Raw genomic sequence first — 17061 nt, 5'->3', positions numbered from 1 at the left:
AAGTAGATGGGAGGGTTGTCCAGTCGATCTTTTCGGAGAGACATAGTAAGAGTGTGAGATTTGTCAGGATTGAAAGACATGTTCCACATGTTTGACCAGTCTGTGATTTTGTCCAGGTCTTCAGAGAGTGAGGAGGCTGCAGACTGCCGATCTGAGGGAAGAGGAATGGAGCGGCAGAGAGTGGAGTCATCAGCAAAGAGATACAGAGGATTTTCCAGAGAGTCGGAGAGATCATTGATAAAGACCAGAAAAAGCACAGGGCCCAGCACACTGCCTTGGGGAACTCCAGCCTGAACGGGAAGGGGAGATGAGAGAAATCCATTCAGGGCCACACGCTGACTACGACCAGAGAGGAAGTCCGCAAGCCATGCATGGAGATTTCCATGGATACCATAGGAGGAGAGTTTGGTGGGCAGAGCTGGGTGCCAGACCGTATCAAAGGCACGTGATATGTCAAGGGAGACAGCTCTGATTTCCTGTTTGGCATTGAGGACCTCCATCCATTGTTGAGACAGCAGAAGCAGCATGTCCAGAGTAGAGTGACCTGGTCTGAAACCAAATTGATGATCAGAGATCAAGCCATTGGAGAAGAGGAAAGATTTCATATCCGAAGCAATGATGGATTCCATGACTTTGCTGATAATTGGGAGCAGGCTGATTGGTCTGTAGTTGCAAGGATCTGTTTTTGCACCTTTTTTGTGTAAAGCGGTAATGTTTGCTGATTTCCAGGATGCTGGCAGATGACCTTGAGCAAAAGATAGGGTGAAAAGAACAGAGAGAGGGTGAGATAGAGTGGCAGAGCAGGATTTTAGGACCCGTGGGCTGATGCCATCTGGTCCAGTTGCAGAATCAGAGTCGAGGTTTGACAAAAACTCCTCCACCTTGTCAGGAGAGAAGGTCACAGAGTCCAGGAGCAGTTTGGTTCGACTGGGAAAGGTGGGAACAGAGAGAGATGGGTTTGGGACTAAGGATTTTGAGGCAAACACAGAGTTGAGGCATTCGGCTTTGTCACGTGCGATGTCAACTGTGTGGCCATTTGAGGTAAGGGAGGGGATGGAGGGGGAACAAACACCAGAAACGGATTTGACCAGACGCCACCAGGATTTGGAGGAAGGAGACAGGTTTGAGAGTTCATTCTTGAGTGAGGAGAGATAGTGCTTCCTGGCACTCCTGAGGGTAGACACACACTTGTTCCGAGCTTGGTGGAAGGAACTGAGATTTCCTTCAGTTGGATTAGCCTTCCAAGAGGCAAAGGCAAGTTGTTTCAGGGCAACTGCCTCACCACAAGATTCAGTGTACCATGGACGGGAGGAAGGGTAAGACAACTGAAGGCGAGATGGGATAAATCTGTGCATGAGAGAGATCAGTTTGCTTTGGAAGAATTCCCAGGAAGAATTGATGTCAGAGGCAGTGGAGATGGGAGACCAATCCAGACGATTGATGGCTGCTTGAAGACCGTCCCAGTCGGCCTGAGTGAAATGCCAGACTCGTCGACGCTGAGGAGGCTCTCTAAGAATGGCCAGAGAGATGTCCACTTTGACAAGCACATGATCAGAAGAACCGATTGGAGCAGAAGAAGAGCAGCAGACATTAGCAGGGAAGTTAGTCATAACCAAGTCTAGAAGAGAAGATACTCCATTGGCTGAGATCCGGGTCGGGAAATTGACAGATTGTGTCAATCCCAGTGAGTCACAGAAGTCCTTTGCTGAGGTGCCATGACTGGTGAGAGAGGAACCCACACCCAACCAGGTGGCATGATGACAATTGAAGTCACCACATATGAGGAAGAGAGAGTTGGGATGAGTGGATAGAAGTTGGTCCATGTTGTCAGACAGTGAAATGTAGATGGAGTCATCACTGTTTGGGGGACGGTACAGAACACATATGAACAAAAGGTGGGAGCGGAGAGGAAGCCGTAGCCAGAGGTACTCCTGGGGGTGAGGAGGAGAGAGGGCAGTGCAAGGAGAGTGAGGAAGAGAGTTTTTGATAAAGATAGCCACCCCACCACCAGGCCGAGGCTCAGGTCTATCATACCGGAGGAGGGAGTAACCAGGAAGAGATATTAAGGAATCAGAGACATCTTGAAGGAGGAAAGTCTCTGTTAAGCAGATCAAGTCTGGATTGTCAGAAGCAACCTGTATGGAGAGATCAGTCAGGTTTGAGCGAAGGCCCCGGATGTTTGAGGTCCATACCGTTAATGAAGAGAGAGGGGGAGCATCGGGTACAGGACAGGGGAGGGGAGGAGTAGGGTAAGATGAAGGAAGAGAGGGGGAGGTAGGGAGAGCAGTTGTTAGTGTGTCAGCGATTGCAGAAGAGTTCCAAGAAAGGGAAGGATGAGGAGGATGAAAGGTTTGAAGGTGAAGGGATGAGGCACAGTGAGGGGTTGTTTGAGGGGGGGCAGAGGAAAGAAGAAGGTTGGGGGGGGGGTGGAGGTATGAGATAGAAGGGAGACGAAGTGGGGAGGAGGCAGCTTTGAGGAGGAGGGGGAGGAGGGAGAATTGGAGAGGAATGGTATGGGGGGAGATTTGAATGGGAGGGGTTGGGGGGGAGTTTTGAAGGGGAGGAGTGAGGGGGGAGTTTAGGAGGGGAAGGGCAAGGGGGGAGTTCAGGAGTGGAAGGGCAAGGGGGGAGTTCAGGAGTGGAGGGGTAGGGGGGGAGTTTAAGAGTGGCGGGGCAAGGGGGGAGTTTAGGAGTGTAGGTGCAAGGAGAGGGATTTGGATGGGAGGGGCAAGAGGGGAGTTTAGAAAGTGGATGATTAATGAAAGACGAACATTGAAAACAAATTGGGTTTGTTGTGATTTTCAAGTTAGCAATCCGGTTCAGAATGATGGAGGAGGGATGGAATGAATGTGAATTTAGACCATGTAGTGAGGGAGACGTATAAGATATTGAATTTCTTTTTTTTGAGGTGGAATGAGTTGGAGAGGAAATTGAGAAAAGCCTTTTAAATAGGAAGAAAAACAGCGTGTTGTAAAATACCACTGAGTAAAACACTGAAGGGGAAAGGTTATACATATTTAAATAATATTTAAACAGAACCGTGAACAATCTTATGTGCACAAAAACACGAACGGGGGGAGAGCCGAGAGGGACCACCACGAGTCACGTGAAGGGCAAACGGTGGATGGCAAGGAGTTAATGGGGGCGGGGCGAACAGCACACCTGGACAGAAAATACAGGATGAGTCAACAGTACACGTGGAGAAAGGAAAATAAATGTTTTTGGTTTTTGTTTTTTTGTTTGGTTTTTGGGGGTGGGGGGGGGGGGGAGGTGGGGATTTAGAACGTTAGACAGAGTATTATGTTCGGGGTAGAAGGGAAAAAAACTAAGAGCCAAGCAAAACACGATTAAGATAACAAACACCGACGGGGGTACAACTACAAGGCCGCACACGAGGAGCAGAACACGATTAAATAATTACAAGTTACAGGAAATTCAAACCAAAAGTAACTATAATCAAAACAATAACGCATGGACGATAAAATAACGAGTTGAAATTTGACAATCTATCTGGGGAAATGGGGGAGAAACACGTGGTCGAAGACTTGCAAAATGTTACTTGCAAAATCGAAGATTTTTCAAGTATATTGGTCGGTTGCTTTTGTGGTTCTGTCGGTCTGTCTGTCGGTCTGTTTGTCTGTTTGTTTGTTACTTGCAAAATCGAAGATTTTTCAAGTATATTGGTCCGTTGCTTTTGTGGTTCTGTCTGTTTGTCTGTCTGTCTGTCTGTCTGTTTGTCTGTTTGTTTGTTACTTGCAAAATCGAAGATTTTTCAAGTATATTGGTCGGTTGCTTTTGTGGTTCTGTCTGTCTGTCTGTTTGTCTGTTTGTTTGTCTGTTTGTTTGTTACTTAGAAAATCGAAGATTTTTCAAGTATTGGTCGGTTGCGTTTGTGGTTCTGTCTGTCTGTCTGTTTGTCTGTTTGTTTGTCTGTTTGTTTGTTACTTGCAAAATCGAAGATTTTTCAAGTATATTGGTCAGTTGCGTTTGTGGTTCTGTCTGTCTGTCTGTTTGTTTGTCTGTTTGTTTGTTACTTAGAAAATCGAAGATTTTTCAAGTATTGGTCGGTTGCGTTTGTGGTTCTGTCTGTCTGTCTGTTTGTCTGTTTGTTTGTCTGTTTGTTTGTTACTTGCAAAATCGAAGATTTTTCAAGTATTGGTCGGTTGCTTTTGTGCTTCTGTCTGTCTGTTTGTTTGTTACTTGCAAAATCGAAGATTTTTCAAGTATTGGTCGGTTGCGTTTGTGGTTCTGTCTGTCTGTCTGTTTGTTTGTCTGTTTGTTTGTTACTTAGAAAATCGAAGATTTTTCAAGTATTGGTCGGTTGCGTTTGTGGTTCTGTCTGTCTGTCTGTTTGTCTGTTTGTTTGTCTGTTTGTTTGTTACTTGCAAAATCGAAGATTTTTCAAGTATATTGGTCAGTTGCGTTTGTGGTTCTGTCTGTCTGTCTGTTTGTTTGTCTGTTTGTTTGTTACTTGCAAAATCGAAGATTTTTCAAGTATTGGTCGGTTGCGTTTGTGGTTCTGTCTGTCTGTCTGTTTGTTTGTCTGTTTGTCACCGGCCTACAGGTCACAATTCCAAACCGATCGTCACGAAACTTCACCAAGTTGTATAGGTCGTCCCAATTGAGAAGGCTCTTGTTTTTGGGGTCAAAAGGTCAACATAGGTCAAAGGTCACCAACTTTGCCAAATTTCTAAAATCCTCAATTTTCATCCGATTGACTTGAAATTTGAAGAGGACTTGCATATCTGGTCACTGAATTCAACCACCAAGTATATTTGAGGTCAACATAGGCCAAAAGGTCATCATAGGCCACATTTCTAAAATCCTCAATTTTCATCTAATTGACTTGAACATTGAACAGCATTTGCACATTGAGTCACTAAATAGGGAAACTAACTATTTTTGAGGTCAAAAGGTCAAAGGTCGACTCAAGGTCAACCTTCCAAAATTATCATTTTTCATCTGAAAAATCGTCACCTTTCTTCCTATTGACCCGAGTTTTGATCAATATTGTCAATTTTAATCTTTATGAAATGAGGAATTTGCTGTATCAATGGGGAAAAAATTATTTGGGGGGGGGGGGGGGAGGTAGATTTTACAAGTATCGTGCTCTGCATGACATCTTCTTGTTTATTTATTTATTTATTTATTTGTATTTTTGAGGTTTTTAGGATACTGGAGCGAAAAGCAAATTGTGATTAAAAACGGGACGGGATGCTTTAAGGCTTTTCCAAAGGACAATGTAGTCCACTCCACTGCACCCCGACATTTCGTATCAGGGGACAGTTTGTTGTCAAAATTGATTCCTGTTGAAACCCCCGAGCAGAGACGGGTATGCCATATAACGAGCTACTGTGTGTCTCCAATTTGGCGGGTGTGGGTGTTGTTGTTTTGTTTGTGATTACAGTTTACCCCTCAGGTTGTTTCATTTGGTATAATATGATCATTTACTGCTTGATGCATAGGAGGCCAACCCAGCGAGCATGCATTTTAATTGTTTTGTGCTGGAAAAACCAAACTGTATTCATTGCCATTAAAATTTAATAAGCTCATCTTGATGACAATGTTTCCAGTTGCTTTTCAGTTAATCATGTCAGCGAAGAGTAATCAATGTTTACATCCAACAGATACACGCAGTGCCCATGGGCTGATCCAGGAATTTCAAGACGGGGGGCGGGGGGGGGGTGCATGAGACTATAGCGCTGGGGAGAAGGGGGATAAAAAGGGGGGAGGTCTGGGGGTCCTCCCCCAGGAAATTTAAAAAAATTGATCGTCAGAAACGGCATTTCGTGCGTTCTTGGAAGTTTCTGCAGTTCCTTGTGTTCTTCCCTGGTCCAACAGTTCAGCAGTTTTGCACCGCCTGCACCCTCATCCTGGATCGAAGGGGGGGGGGGGTGCGCACCCCCTGCACCCCCCCCTGGATCCGCCCCTGGTGCCATCTAATTTAATGCTGAAACGAGAGGCGACGTTCACAAGGCGTTTGTAGATGCATCTCGAGGTTCACGAGGAGAAGGAAGAGCCGAGTCAGAAATGCAGAGTTTGATGGATGGTTTTACGGAACGTTTCCACAAGTCTAATAGGGCGGCAGTTTGAGCATGAAAATGAGGGTGAAGTGGCAACTAGCTTCCAACCAGCTAATTTTGATATTTTTTATAAAGTATGAACCCTGACTACTTCACACACCAAAAATACCCAGAATCCCCGTGGGGGAACATGTTCAAGTGACATCAATATGGCCTCCATTTTTATTAAGTTTTTGTATTTTATTTTTACATTGAGGGTCCTTGTGTCCTGATCTGTAATAAAATGATACTAGCATCTAATTTTAATATTCTATTTAATAATATTAATATTTAATAATATTTAAAAATAATATTATTAATTATATTTAATAATATTTAAATAATATTTAAATAATAAATTAATTTAAATGCATGCAATGCATTTAAATGCATTTAAATTAATTTAATAATTTAATTTAAATAATATTTAAATAATAAATTAATGCAAATGCATGTATGCAATGCATTTAAATGCATTTTAATTAATTTAATAATTTAATTTAAATAATATTTAAATTAAATGCAGCTGAAGCATTAAGATCAATTTCTTGGGTATTAGGGTATTCAGTTGTTGGTTGTAATTTTTCTATGTCTGCGAATAATACTAACTGCACGGTGAAGTATTTGGGAATCATTTTTGTAATCAGAACCATTGTTGTAAGCACATTCTCACGAACCTCTGCTGGCTTCATATTCGCTGCTGTAAGTTTTATCCCTTTCTTTTTATTCTCTGGTTCTCCACAAATGAAAGTTTTCATCCCAGGAAAAGGCTGATGTTTTTTTCTCTTGACAGTAAAACTACCATATAAACGGTTAGGTACCACGTCAGCACCTGTACACAATGCCAAACTTTACAATTTTGGCAGCCATTTTGATGACGTCATTTAAGCATGTTCCCCCAGAGGTATTCTGGGTATTTTTGGTTTGTGAACTTGTCAAGGCCCCTACTTTATAAAAATACCAAAAGTAGCTGGTAGGAAGCTAGTTGCCAGTTCCGCCATTTTAAAGGCACTTTTTGACAATAATCTGCACCCCTATAACGGTTAGCACTGGTGTCAGGAATGGGATTCTGGAAGGGCTCGATCTCCTCCCTCACTCCTGTGCCGTTAATCCGGAGCACCAATCGTTCCCTACAATCGGGCTAAATGCAACACCAGGACGGAAGTTCGAAGCCAAGGGTTGAGTGGGAATGAGGTTGATTGTGAGCGCACGGTATGAGTCGTGGCTTTCAATAGTTTCACGATTTCATAACAAGGTCAGGCATTCTTTTCTTTACCACGACGACGTCTTGCTCTGCCCATATTACATGACTGTGCCATCTAGGCCTTGTCCGTGATGTCTATCTTTGCCAATGATTTAGCAATTTATACACGTGCCTAGGTGAATGTTTCAAATGGAAATTCTTATTACATCTCGAAAGTGGTACTGTATGTCTAAATCAACATACGTTATATATATATATAATTGTACTACGTCCTGTGGATAACATTTATCCTATTTAGCATTGTGGGTGCGTGTGTGTTTTCCTGTACGTTTGATCGTCTCTTGTGTGTGTTTTCGGGGTTTGAATGTCATTAGAAGCTCTTAAATGATGATGTCCAATTTAATGTATACAAAATGGTGTTGCTGAGGCTTTTAATTTAGGTTCCTTGTGCTCCACAACTCAAACACAGAAACCAGATACCTTCAGAAGCAAAGCAGATATTCACAGAGAAACAAACGAGCAATGCTTTACATTCGTAGCTGAACAGGTATACCAAATACTATTGCATTATTAATTTGTTCTCATTGTTACCGACAGGTATCAAGAGTGGGATTCGGAAAACCAACGGATATTTTCCACCCAACCGCAGCAGGCCAGGCGTTGTTCGTATGAAATGAATGTCAGAGAAGAGGTAACCTCCATACCATCCATCTTGCGAACACTGCAGTTGGGCTTACGTTGAGTGATGCCGGCGTGTGTGTCATCGTAGGTGAAAAACACTAAAGAGAGAAGAGGAATTAGGACGAGCGAACCTCAATCACATCAACCGCTGACGAGCACCATCTTCCTGTCTCAGCCTCAAGGTCACAGGATGAAATAGCAGGACAACGGTGACAGTTTGACCTTGTTTCCAAATCCCATAAACTCCCAAATTCCCTTTCGATGAGTCAAGCCATTGATCAAACGATTTATCAATCAATTTGCTCTTCCCAACAGCACAGGGATAAAATTAAAATTGGCAATCTGTCACATGAACCCGCTCTCAAGACTAAGAAACCTGCCCTCGATTTGAAGGCCTTTCCTTAAAAAAAAAAAAAAAAAAATGTTCGCTCTGTGACACGTTTATTGCTCCTAATTGCAATCGCAGTGCAATTAAGCCCACCATCTGCGGTATCAATTTATCGCACGAACTTGTAACCTGTGCTTTTCATGACATCAGCAGCAATGCTGAAACGTTGCCGTTGCTCGACAAACCATGGAAGTGTCCGAATACCTCAAGGATACTCATTCAGTGTCAAACGCGACTACGTCCGCACTACGGATGACATCCACTGCAAAGGAATGAGTTAAAGCCATTCTGTGCTGTGAATGCTGTGAAGCAAAGAAAAATTCATTCATTCATCAATAATAATGCTCTTCAAGAAAATAGTGCTTTCTGTTAATGGATATCTAATAATGAAGTGAGCTTAACCTACTCGGAGAACAAGGATGGAAGAAAAGCTGGATCATAAAAATCTGATTCCACATAAAGGATTCTGTGAGGGCAAGACACTTAAGATCCAAATGTGACATCTTGTAACAAATGAAGGCTCCAAAGCGGAGCTCAGGGGAGATATCAGCTGGCTATCAAACAGCATCAGTAATGAATGGCCAGTAAAGCTGGATGGAAGATTCAAGGTACAACTCATAAATATAAAATTAATGTCTCTGTCTATGCCTGTCAACCTTTTTTGTATGCTCAGTCTCATGGAAGGGCGAGGTGACAGAAAATGGAGGGAAGCAATCTGAGAGTGGGATTGTGGAAAAACATGTGGATGCAGCAAGGGGATGAGCAACAGGAAGAGCAATAAAAGCATATAGCAACCCACAAATAGATGAGAATGAGTACAGCAGAGATCCTGGTAGGGATGGATGAAGACATGAGGTGGTCGTGTGCTGCTAACTGGAAGCCTTGGGAAAGAACAGCGAGAGGAAGTTTCACAAGTTGGAGCGGAGCTGAACAAAGGAACGACCTGCTTACAAGACGTCATCATTCTCTCCTGACTTGGGCATGACTTGGCATCATTGTGGGAACCCCTTTCCATCCGACATATACCCTAAGTATGTTGTACATGAAAGGTGCTCTGGAGGTCTTTCTTCCATTGCTATCCCTGAGCGTACCTTCAGACGTTCCACCCCTTTCTCTGCTTCTTCACACCATGTATACATCCATTGGGCCAACACTGTTTCACACTCCTCCACCTTCTTTACTCTTGAATACCTTGCCAGTTTCCTGCTTCCCCCATCATATAACCTTCCACAACTCAAGAGGAATGTTAACAAATTTATTCTGCGCTGCCTCTCAAACTACCCTTGGGTGCACTTTAGCCTTGCGAAGGGCGAGTTTCGTTAAAGACAAAAAGTGAATGTGAGAGGTTTACCTGGATTTGGGGGGAAAGTGTTTCATAAGGAAGGGGTTAATGGATTCCTGGTAGGGCTTGAGAATAACAGAAGGCTGAAAACGCAGAAGAAGCTAGATTAGAGGAGAGGCACTAAAATCCAGAGAGGCCTTGCCAACCTGTCTGCGATGACACAGCAGCAGGTGTTGTGCATTGCTCAGCATCCAGGAGAGACGCGTGAAGCAAGTGCAGCGGTTCATAAAGGAGAGTTTGCCCACTTGACATCGCAAGTAATGGTAAGAAGTAGAAGCTCAAGACTGACGAGACTCTTCATACATTGTACTCCCTAACAAATAACATCTATGGGACTGAAAAAAAAACGAGATGCTTATTCAGCTCAGTTTAAGAATAAATAAATAAATGACAATTACCAAGGCATGATATTAAGGAGGTGTTGCAACCATAAGCCCCTCGGTGAATCATACATGACACTAAAATGGTGTACTTTGTTTCATCAAACTTGCCTTTCACCTTCCTCCTGATATTACTTTTGGCCTAAACTGGTTGCACACCTCAAAACAAAGTAATTTACACTAAAAGGCTTCATCTGGCTCAAATCTCTTCTCTCATTAAACACTCCTGGGGAATTGCAATGAGGCTGATCAGCATTATTGAATTTGGCGCACGAATTAGCTTGATGATGTGATTTACAATCTGACCCCTGCAACTCTATAAAGCTGGAGTTGTGGGACTTGCTGCTCTGGCCTGTGCTGGGATAGACAATTTGACTAACTGCGAAAAGTGCCACCGATCCTCTTAAAGAGCTGCTGTGAGTGTGTTTAGGATTGAAAAATCCAACAGACTTGATTGGCTGTGTATCCACCATTATGTTTGGCATTCAGGGCCTCATCTCAAGTCTTCTAAATCAGAAACTACATGCTTCAATTGATATTATTTCACTTACAAATCCACCATCACTCCTTCTATTCCTGGTTCTCCATCTTTTTCTTTCAATCAAAATTTTCTATAGTCCCACAGCATTACTTTTCTCCTGTATTCCTTCATCTTTTCACTTTCCTCATTTGCATCTACATTGCTGTCACGTATTGCTTTGCCATTCTCTATTTTTCTGCAGATCATTGAGGCTCATGGGAGAGCAAGGTTACAGAGGGGACAAACTGACAGTAAGGCAGTGGGGAAAGTCTTGGAGATGTTGAGGTTAAAGAGAGAGAGAGAGAGAGAGAGAGAGACTGACTGTTTCTTCCTTTTATTACAAGAGTACAAAAAATCAGTAATGTTCAGTCATAAAGAAACAAAGCACAATAAAAATGGTCTCAAGGAAAAATTATTATCAAATCATCATCATCAAGTGTGCATATGACATCATTAAAAACCCACTTTTCTTTAAAACATGTTAAATTCTTGTTCATTTTAAAAAACCGGTACTCTAGCTTTAGTCTTGCATTTACAAGAGCCTTAAAGGTGAGCAGTACATCATATGACGAGTCAGAAGCGTTTCCCATTTTTTTCTTTCTGGATTTATAAATTGCAAACTTGGCCTGGCCAATTAAAAAATTCATTAAAACCACATTCCTAAGGGAAGACGGTCCTAAAACACCATAAATAAAAACATTGTGATTGAAGAGGGAACCAAGCTTCACAAAGCGTTCCTGAAGGAATGTAAAAAGAGGTTGCAATCGTTCACACTCCAGGTATATATGCGGTAGGGTTTCAATGGATGCACAGAAAGGGCATAGATTAGAGTTAGCAGTAGAAAACCGGTTCAGTAAAACATTATAAGGTAAAATCCAGTGTACAAGTTTCCATTGAATATCTCCAACATACTTTGGAGTAGGCAAAAGATAAAAACTTCGCCAATTGGGGCAATTGGGGGGTATTGGGGGTAAAACATCCCGCCATCGAAGCCTCAGGTGCCCAGAAAATGTTTTTGCGTATAAAATTTTAACGTACGCGTTGTACAAAGTTTTCTTTGGAAAGGCGGGAAGGGATAATGCAGTATCATCAGGGCTGTTCAGGCCAGGGGACAGATTAAGTGGCGGGCTGAAGATTAGGAGTTTGGGGAAGTCACCCGCTGTTTCCTCGGGGGAAGGGCCAAGTTCCTCGCAGGTATTACGATACGTTGTGGATATCCCTTGAAGGAACCGAGAGATGATCCTGACAGATTTTATTCCGGTTTTTTGTGCCACAGCGGCAGCACTCAGCCGGTAGCTCCCAGACTCTGTCATGAGGTCTTTCACTCGCAGCAGCTTGGCATCAACAAAGCGTTGAACGAGTCCCCTATTATTCAAGCTGTTTTCCAGGAAGGGGTTGTAGCATAGGGGCTCATTCATCAACATTTCCATGTTGTATGTTGCCATTTCACGGGAAAAGGACAGGGCTTGCCAGGCGTTCATCACCCCTTGGTAAAAGGTGGGCAGCAAGGATGAATCGATTTGAAGAGGGTTCATCAAGAAAAGTTCTCGGTCGTAACCCAGCTTGCATGTAAGCTGTAATATGCAGTTAGCCAGAGGCCTCCAGAGTAGGGCTTCATCTCCATATACAAGTTGGCGCACGATATGAAGCCGGAAGACCATAATCCGGCTGCGGATATCAATAAGACCTTGGCCACCTTCAGTGAGTGGTAAGTATGCCACGGGGGGTTGGAGCCAGTGTTTCCCGCTCCAGAAAAAGTCGACAATGCTCTTTTGCAGTGTAATAAGAAGGCTCCCGGGCGGTTGTAGGCATATCATCTTATGCCATAGCATAGAGGCGACAAGATTGTTAATGACGAGAGTTCTTCCGCGGTACGAAAGTTGAAAAAGAAGTCCTTTCCAGCGGGCCAGTTTTGCCATTACCTTGTCTGGTAATCCCACCCAGTTCTGTTGCTCAAAGGTGTTGTCTCCGAGGAAAATACCGAGGTATTTAATGCCACTTTTCTGCCAGTTCACTCCTCCTGGTAGGACAATTGGCGGGCAATCTCCAGGTCCTATCCAAAGGGCTTCACTCTTCTTCCAGTTTACCTGGCCTGAACAAGCCTGACAATATGTTTTTCGTGCTTGAGCCACCGCAGTGACGTCAGCACTATTTTTTATATAAATACAGACATCATCTGCATAGGCAGAGACTTTTAGCGGTGTGGTAAGAATTGATCCAGTGAAGCCAGAAATGTGCGTACGTAATTGGAGCAGAAGAGGTTCGATGGCAAGAGAGTATAAAAGTCCAGATAGCGGGCAACCTTGCCGTACTCCCCGTTGTACAGCAATGGGGCTACACAATACTTGATTAATTTTAAGAACACTGGATATATTACAATACAAAAGTTTAACGTACGAGATAAAAATAGGTCCAAACCCAAAATTCTCTAAAACTCTAAAAAGGTACATGTGGTCAATACAGTCAAAGGCTTTTCCTTGGTCAATAAAAAACAGACCAACATTCATATTAAAATTGTTACAAAACCGAATGGTATCACGGATAAGAAAGATATTATTAAAAATAGTACGTCCAGGAATACAAAAGGATTGATGTTCTCCTATTAGTACATTCATAAAAGGTTTCATTCGATTAGACAAGGCTTTGGCTAAAATTTTATAATCCGTACATAAAACAGAAATAGGACGCCAGTTCTCTATAAGTTGAGTGTCCGCTTTCTTAGGAATTAAGGTGGTGACTGCTCTCCGGCAACTCCACGGCAGTTGTCCATCCTCTAAACATTCATTCAATACCCACAGTAGGTGAGGTCCAATGGTGTCCCAAAAAAACTGGAAAAATTCACTTGTCAGCCCATCCAGTCCAGGGGCTTTATCAGGTTCTAAGGCCTTCAAGGCAGCAGTGAGCTCAGGTAACCTAAGAGGATCCTCCAACTGCTGCTTCTGATCCTCCGCCAATGTTGGAAGGTTAGAAACAAGTTCCGATATTGCATCCTGGTTAATGTCATGCCGCATAAACCGTTGTTTAAAATGTTTCCGGGCACATTCCCTGATTCTGCCATCTTCATAAAGGAGTTCCCCATCATGGAGCAAGCGTGTAATCATTGACGAAGAGGCCCCCCTTTTAAGGCTGAAGAAGAATTTGGTTGGGGCATCAAGGTCGTGTATGTACCTCATCTTCAGGCGCAATAAAGCATTTTGTGCTCGCCTTTCGGATATGGAATTCAGTAAGGCCGTTTTTCCATGGATTTGTTGCCTCATTCCCTGGTAGCTCACACTTGCGGTTCCCTGAAGCTGTTCCTGTAATTCCAGGATTTCATCTTCAAGTAAGGTTGTGGTTTTTCTTTCCTCTTGAACACCATACGCACGATATTGTTGGCAGAATAGTCTGATGTGCGTTTTGGCATTATCCCACCATTGTCTGAGGTTTGAGAAATTCCCTTGGGAGGCAACCAGAATATTCCAAATTTCTCGAAAAATGTCCTTAAAGGTACTATCATCAAGTAAGTTGTTATTAAATTTCCAAAAAGCACTCTTGTGTTTCGGGCAGGGGGCAGAAATTTTGAGAAATGTTGCGCTGTGGTCCGAGAATCCTGATGGGCAAATTTTGGATGACAGAACGAGGCGTTCAAGTGGAGGATTAATATAAAACTTGTCCAAGCGAGCAAGTACAATATTACCCTGAATGCATCGACACCATGTGTATTGCCTGATTGATGGGTGCTGTACCCGCCATATATCTGTCAAATTCATTTGTTTTAAAAATTTGGTGAGAGGGATTGTGGAGGCAGGATGGGGCTCTGCACTGTTCCTGTCTAGTTGGGGTTGAAGGGTGCAGTTAAAATCTCCACCAATACAAACATGATTGTCTCGGTTTTTTAGGGCGTTTTCTCTGCACTGTTCCTGTCGAGTTGGGGTTGGAGGGTGCAGTTAAAATCTCCACCAATACAAACATGATTGTCTTGGTTTTTTAGGGCGTTTTGACTGTCGAGGGACGTTAGGTGTGTCCCAAGGTCATTAAAAAAAACTCGCCGAGCTACAGGCGTACTTGGGGCATAGATATTAAAAATAGTATAGAATTTTCCATAGTAGTGGAATTCTAGGGATGCTAGGGATCCCTTGTGTATTTCGTCGAATTTAAGCGATGAAGGCGAAAAGGAGGGGCTAAGAATTATTGCGACACCGCCTTTGCGGGAGTCACCGTTACTAAAGAAGGACAGGCCGGGGAAGAGCCTACACCACTCTGCGACACAGCAGTCGTTGGCATGGGTCTCTTGTAAGAGGGCAATGTCAACTTTCTTCTGCAATAAAAAATCCCTTACTTGAACTTTACGGACAGAGCTACATCCTCCGTTAATATTCAGGCTACAAATGGAAAAACTCATTACAGCTATAAGGAGGAGTGACCACCACTCAATTTTTTGATAGCAGTTCATTCTTAGCTTTTTGCAACCACTTCTTTAAACGGTGACGTTGGGAGGAATTGAAATTAAAAACGTGGGGCCGTTTTACCATCAGTTTAGCGGAATGTATAAAATCAGGTAGCTCCGGAAAAAAGGTTTCTATTACAACATTCCTTTTTCGGAATGTGTCCTTAAGAAACCTTTTTATCTCGGAGGGAGGGTTTGGGGGGATTTCTTCTTCCTTAAGGCTACCACATTCACTAACAGAGTCATCTATATCAGATGGCTCAGATGGTGTGTCACACTGGTTTTCATCATTTATCTCCTCACCGTCATCACATCCCTCCACGTTATCGGATGGGGCATAGTCCATAGAGGGGGGGGGACGGGGAGGGAGAGAAATGAGCCATCTTCAGGGGAGGGGGGGGGGAGGGGGGGGTACTAATTTTTGTGGTTCAACCATATCAATTTCTAGGTCAGTAGACAAGGGCGAGGATTCATCCACATCTATGTCCTCCAATACCGAGAAACGATTTTCTGTGACGAGGGACAAATCTAGGCCAGAGAGGAGGGCCTGTCGGTTTTCAGTTGTAGGTTTTTTAAAGAGGTGACCGTTTTCATCTGTTGTTTGCAGATGTCTTTTTCCTTTTGGGCAGACTAATTGAAACTCGTCCTGGTTAGTGGGAAGAGATTGCAAGGGTTTGGGGGGAGGGGGGGGGAGGACGTGATCATCGGGAGGGGGATCCCATCGGCTACCACGGCGGGAGAGGTAGGATCAGTTATAGCAGGCAACAAGCTGTGATTGGACGATGTCGCCTGGGGGGTGAGATCTATAGTTAACAGGAGATGGCTGCAATTAGATCCTTCAGTAGAGGGAGGGGCCCCTGTTTCAAGGGGAGGGGAGGGGGGTACGGCGGGGGGGGTTTGGATTGGTGGTAAGAGGGCTTGGGTCGGTGGTGGACAGATTGGGATCAGTGGTGGTAAGGCTTGGGTCGATGGTGGGAAGGTTCGGGTCGGTGGTGGGAGGGCTTGGTTCGGCGGCGGGAGGGCTTGGTTCGGTGGTGGGAAGGTTTGGTTCGGTGGTGGGAAGGCTTGGGTCGGTGGTGGGAGGGCTTGGGTCAGTGGTGGGAGGGTTTGGACCGGTGGTGGGAAGGTGGGGGGGTTGCTTATTCCCGGTTCGGAGGGGAGGTTGCACTTGTGGAGAATTCTCTTTTCGGGGGCAGTCATGCTTAACATGCCCAAATTGTCCGCAGCCAAAACATTTTAGAACGTTGGTGGACACGTACACTGTATATTCGTTCTGTTGATGTTTTAATTTTATTATAAGGTTTAAATCCTTCTGGGAATTTTTTTAAATCATAAACACTTGCCGCCGGAATGAAACCACGTGCCTTAAATCGTTGTTTCGTGACCCGAAGGGAATCATGGAGATACGAGACACGATGGTACCGTATCGGGACAACTCTTTAATTAGTACATCGTCGGATACAAATGGGGGGCAATTTGATATCACGACTTTTATCGCTGGGCTATCTAGTGGGGAAATCATTACAAATAAATCTGGATCGATTGTCAAACCCTGTTCGACAATTTGTGGGACACAATCCACGTCGGACAAAAAAATAACGATCCGCTTGTTCATCCGCGAAGCGGCAACAACCTTGTCGATCCCGACAACACGACCGGTTGCGAGGACAACGTCCTCGACACTAACCTCACGTTCCGGAGGTACACAAAAGAACCCGTGCTTACGGGTCAGGCTCTGAAAGGCCGTAAATCGAGATAGTGCAGCTGCCATGCTGGAACAGCTGCACTTACAACCCCTCCCCAACTCGGGGAGGGTGAATATATAATACAATCTTCCCTACCCGAACTCCGGGAATGGGAAGCAATCAGACCTCTCCGATTTCCCTAACTTCGGAAAAGGGAGGCAACAAAACAAACTGAAGGAAGGATAAACGAAAGGAAAAAAAGGAAATAGAGGTTTAAGATGAAGGAGAAAACACCGATCGGGCGACGCCCAAAAACGGCGAACCCTTACCAGCGATCACCCTGTGCTCTCCGGCTCTCTCTCCCGTCTCAACG

Source organism: Myxine glutinosa, chromosome 13 (genome assembly GCF_964187855.1).
Source record: "Myxine glutinosa chromosome 13, kmMyxGlut1.1, whole genome shotgun sequence".
NCBI classification, from domain to species: Eukaryota; Metazoa; Chordata; class Myxini; order Myxiniformes; family Myxinidae; genus Myxine; species Myxine glutinosa.
The sequence above is the reverse complement of the archived record's forward strand: the minus strand, read 5'-3'. Positions refer to the sequence as shown.